The following is a 5,872-nucleotide window of genomic DNA, read 5'->3' as shown; positions in this document are numbered from 1 at the left end:
AACCCTTTCCATTGGCATTCTTCATAAACTTCTTGAACTGCCTGGTAATGTAGGACTTCATCTTGGAATCTTCATCATCAGAAGATCCATCTATTTCATTGCTCTTGGCCTTCAGTGTCATACTCTTGCTTTTACTCGACTTGCCTATTCTTGTTAACCTTAGCTCATAGGTCTGCAAGTTCCCAACCAACTCAGTCAGAGGAATCTTGTCAATATCCATTGATTCCTCTATTGCCATAATCTTGGCATGGAATCTCTCAGGTAGAGATCTGAGCACTTTTCTCACAATCTTGGGTTCAAGAATGGTTTCCCCAAGATTGAAGGCTGAGTTCACTATGTCCTTTAGCTTGGCATAGAACTCATTGAAAGACTCATCCTCCTCTATCTTTATCTCTTCAAAACTTGTAGTGAGCCTCTAAAGTTTTGAGTCCTTGACAGCCTTAGTACCCTCATAGGTTGTCTGGAGAATGGTCCAAGCCTCCTTGGCAGTTTCAGTTGAGGATATCTTCTTGAACTCCTCATTGGTGACTGCACTAAACAATGCATTCAATGCTCTGTTGTTGAAGTTTGCCGCCTTAATCTTGGCATCATCCCAGTCGGCTGGCGCTTTTGTAGGCTTAGTCCAGCGTATCTCCACAGCTTGCCACACTTTCTCATCTAAAGATTGCAAGAAAGCTCTCATGCGTACCTTCCAGTATGCATAGTTAGTGCCATCAAATAAAGGAGGTATGTTTAATGACTGTCCTCTATCCATGACAAACAGGAGTCAATGGATCAACACAGCAAAGATTAAACACTAATCAGAGTGTGCCTGCTCTGATACCACTTGATAGGCCATAAATTGAATGACTCCTTGTGATAGAAATTAATTAATTAATTAGCCAAGTTATTAATTAATCAATTTATCATACAAACGCGTGGCAGCACAAACAGATCACCAATAAACTAAATATGCAGCGGAAAATAAATAACACGGTGATTTGTTTACGAATAGGGAAAACCTAACGGCAAAAACCCCATCGGGTGATTTTCAGGTCACTACTCTCGAAACTCCACTATTATCACAACAAGCGGTTACAAGTAAAGGAATCCAAGTACCTTACCAACCTACAGTTGAACCCTTACCCCAATACCCAATTGGACTTGTTCTGTAGTGATAGTTCCCCTTTCGATGCACGACTCCCAAGTACGTGACTAACCAATTGCACGGATCCCAGTACGCGACTTCAATCACCAACTAAGAAGGTTGTTGGTTGCAAAGTTCTTCAGTTCATCCACACGATGAAGATCAAGAAGATACTTGGTCACAAAACCCTACGGTGCACATACACAGCAACTTCTTCAAGAGAAAGAGATGAACTAGGGCAAGAACTTCGTCTTCGATCACAATTTGCTTGAACAGAGTTTGCTCAAAGCTTGTGCAACTTGTGAACTCTTTGATGGCCCTTAAACTGATCCTTTTATATGTCTAAGGTTAGGAGAAAAGAAAGCCCAAAGACAAATTCACGAATCCCAAGAAAATCAAATTGGAATTCTGGAAATCTTAAACCTCGACAGATAGAAGGTGTCGAGCAGTTGTGGAGCAGGTGTCGAGCACACCGAATGTAGAACAGCTTTCTTAAGCTCGATAGATGCAGCTGTCAAGCCAACTGTCGAGCTTTAATGATTTTGCACTATGAACTTGTTTTCTTGAACAAACTTGAAGGTTTCAATACTTGATCTTGAAACAAGGTTTCTTGAAGTATTTAAAGACATCCTAAATCTACCCAAATACAAGTAAAGTGCGTTTTGTCAAAGGATAAGCCAATTACATAAAATCATGACATATGTTCTTAACATGTGAAACACATATGTCCTAACAAATCACCAACTAGAGAAGATTGCTAGCTGCAAAGTTCTTTTGTTCATCACTCGATGAAGATCATGAAGTTGCTTGGTCACAAAACCCTATGGTGTACAAATATAGTAGCTTCTTCAAGAACTAGGGTAAACTAGGTATCCAGTCACACTTTTCTTCAATCTTGTGAAATTTGCTCTTGTGCAACTTGTGTCACCTTCAACGGCCCTTAAAATAATCCTTATATATGTTTAGGGTTGTGAGAAAAGAAAGCTCAAACATACATTCACGGATTGGATGAAAAAATGAACTTCATAAACCTCATTAGATAGCCATCTATTGAGCTAGCTATCGAACTAAGGGCTTAACAGCTTTTTAAACCTTGATAGATGCTAGCTGTCGAGCTTTAATAAACAACACTTTTTGACTTGGTTCTTGGACTGACTTGCTTGGCTTTAACACTTGAACTTGAAATCTTATTTCTTGAAGCATGAAACACATCTTAGATTTACCCAATTTACAAGTAAAGTGCGTTTTGTCAAAGGATTAGCCAATTACATAAAATAGTGACATATGTTCCTAACACGTGTAACACATATGTCCTAACAAACAAATTAGATCTGAAATATTTTTTTTAAAAAAAAAACTCTTTGTTTTCTTAAACAAAAATCATATATGAAATATTTTTCCAAAAACTCATTGTTTTCTTAAACAAAAATTAGATTTGAAATATTTTTCCAAAAGACTCATTGTTTTCTTAAACAAAAAATCTGATTTGAAATAGTTTCTTCAAAACCCCATTGTTTTCTTTAAACAAAAATCAGATCTGAATTATTTTTTTCAAAATCTCTTTTGTTTTCTAAGACACAAAAATCAGATCTGAATTTTATGTTAAAAATTAATTCTTTTCACTTAAAAAAAAAAAAAAATCAGATTTGCAATTTCTTTTAAAACCCATTATGTTTCTTAATTAAACAATTAGATCTAGATTTTCCTTTTGGAGATCCGTTTTGTTTTTTAATTAAGAAATCAGATTTGGGAACTTTTCAAAATATCCATTCTTTGTTATTTAAAAAATCAAATTTGAATTTTCTATCAAAAAAATTCATTTTGCTAATTTGAAACTTCTTATAAAATAAAAATTAAAAAAACTTTCTTTTCATAAATAAAAATTCAGATGTGATTTCTTTTTGCATAAATGCAACAGATCTAGTATTCTGCACATTTTAGATCTAGGAATACTGACACCACAATTGGCACGTCAAATTTTTTATGGGTATTTAAAAGTGTTAAGTTATGATTTTTCTCATAACATTAGTGTTGGCTTATTCCATGACAAAAAGTGTTGTAATTGCATTCATTTATTTCCTTGTATTTTTGTGGGATTTATTTGTAATGAGTTTAGTATTAAGTGGTGAAGATTTGATCAAGATAGCTGAAGATCACATGAGAAGCACATGCAAGAAGGTGAACAGTCAAGCCAGGTGTCCAGCTCAGTACAGCTTGTCCAGGAAGGTAACTCGTGACTTGGATTTGCAACTTGCACTAGTCGCGAGTGACCCGCAAGGTTCCCTTGTTTTACTGAAAAATTGTGACTTTTCGTATTTTCTTCACACATACTATATATGCCCTCATTACCCACAGAAATGGCAAGGAGCCTATTGAGAGAAAAAACCCTAAGAGAGGTTTCTACAACACACCCACCTTATTAGAGAGAGAGCTACTCATTCTTAGAGAGAAATCTTTGTAGTCTCTTCTCCTTCCCTCCCCCATTGTTATACCCATTGAGAGGAGATTTGTACCTAAACACTACCCACACCCATTCAAAGTGTTAAGAGTGTTTTTGGAGCTTGGGAAACCATTGGAAGATGCCAAGGATGACGGATGCAATATGGAGCTTATTGCGGGATCTGGAAAGTTAGAGAAGACACAGTTCGGCCTAACCTTGTTGGAGCAAGAAGGTTGGAGGGCTTCGGTGCATCGAGTAGATTAGGCTTGGAAGGTCTATTGATATTCATGTATCCCAACTAATTTTCTAGTGGATCATTTACCGCTTGGAGGGCGGCGGAGAGGTTTTTCGCTAAGTTCTTCAGTTTCCTCTTCGATAACACGTCTCGATGTTATCTTTGTGTTTGCTTCTCTCTTCCCTACTCTATTCCTTTTAATTGCAGCTGTGTTTGTGATTAATTTTGGTTTAGAGTGTTTTGCCAATTTGGGTATTGCTTATAGTTCATATTCCACACATATATTGTTTGAATATAAGCTTGCTTTGGAATTTTTGTAATTGGGGGTCTAAACATTCACAAGTGTTTTACACACTAAGTGAGCAAGGTCATTTAAAGTCTAAAAGACCAAACTCTGTCTGGGCAAGAATAGTGTCTTATTTTTATTTTGGGTAGAATGTAACTAGGAAACAAGGCTTTGTATTATTTTTTTCCTTTATTTACTAGATTGTACCTAGGAATCAAAGCAATGTAAAGTTCTTTTATACCATGATGTAATTATTTTCAATTAATAAGAATGCATACTATTCAAGACATTTTGTAATTTATATAGTTTTCTTATTTTACTTATAAAATAAGTGGCGACGCCATAGGATCCTGAAAAGGGAAGGTATCAATGCCTACACCCTTTTCTGAGAGCACCCAAAATTTCCCGGTCTCTCACAGTTTTTGGCACTTGAGATCTCTGATGACACATCACTAACAAAATTAATTTGTAAAACCTAAAGAATATGGGGGAGAACAAAAAGAATAAGAAAAAGAAAAAAAAAATCACTTTAGAGAGACTTTCCAAATTTGTAGGAGTAAGGTAGAGCAATTGCAAATATATATAGACAAAAAATTAGTTTTTTTTTTTTTGGGGGGGGGGGGGGATTCTATTAGAGTGGCAATTGAATATATAGTTTTCATAACTGCTTGATTGGGGACATGGAAAGTTATAGAATTGAAGGAAGTTTGAATTATTATCAGATTGGGTTTGATGGAATAATAAATGGAAAGTTGAAAAGTTAGGAAACATTAATTAAGAGATGGAGTTTTTTTTTTTTTTGGATGTGATTGGGAAAATGTTTATTTGAAAAAGGAAAGAAAAGAAAAAGAAAAAAAGAAAGTTAGTGGGACCGATGATGTGGCTGCTGATGTGACTCAATAGGAGCGTAGCAATAATAAATGCTACGCTTCAACTTTTAGATATATATATATATATATATATATATAGTGTTGGGTTAAAATAGATTGATCCCAGTTATTTAATTCAATTACTCAAGTTGATTAATTAGGTCAAATTACATGCAAATCGTGGAGGCACCAACAAATCACCAAATAACTAATATGTAGTGGAAAATATATTAACATGGTGATTTGTTGACAAATGAGGAAAATCTCTCACAAGGCAAAAATCCTATCGGGTGAATTTAAGGTCACAATTCCCAAGAATCCACTAATCAATAATCAAGTGATTATAAGTATAAGAAATCTTACCACTACTCTGGCCTATCCCAAAATATCAACCTATAATTGAATTTTTGCTCCAATATCCAATTGGACTTGATCTTGTAGCAAACTTCTTTCTTTTGTAGCACAAATCTCCAATTTGTGACTAACACCTTTGCACAGATCCCAATATGTGACTATCTCCAGTAACTTGATTAATTGTTGTTGGTTGCAAAGTTCTTCACTTCATAAACGATGAAGATCAGGAAACACTTGGTTAAAAAACCCTAAGGCGCACAAATGTAGTAGCTTCTCATAGATTATATGTGTTTTAGGTCTCTGTTTCCGTATTTGATGACTTTTAAAATAATCCTTATATATGACAAGGGTTGTAAGAAGAGAAACCCTAATCATTCAAGTCATCATGGGTCGAATTTCAAATCTAAGATTTCTGAAATCGTAGATCTCGATAGATCGAGCTTGTGTCAAGCTTGTCCAGTATTCCTCAATAGCAGTTTGTGTCGAGCTTTAATGAAACAGCTTTTCTTCACTTGTTTCTTGGATCAATCTTCATGTCTTTAATGATACCACTTGATATGTT

Source organism: Quercus lobata, chromosome 6 (assembly GCF_001633185.2).
Source record: "Quercus lobata isolate SW786 chromosome 6, ValleyOak3.0 Primary Assembly, whole genome shotgun sequence".
NCBI classification, from domain to species: Eukaryota; Viridiplantae; Streptophyta; class Magnoliopsida; order Fagales; family Fagaceae; genus Quercus; species Quercus lobata.
The sequence above is the reverse complement of the archived record's forward strand: the minus strand, read 5'-3'. Positions refer to the sequence as shown.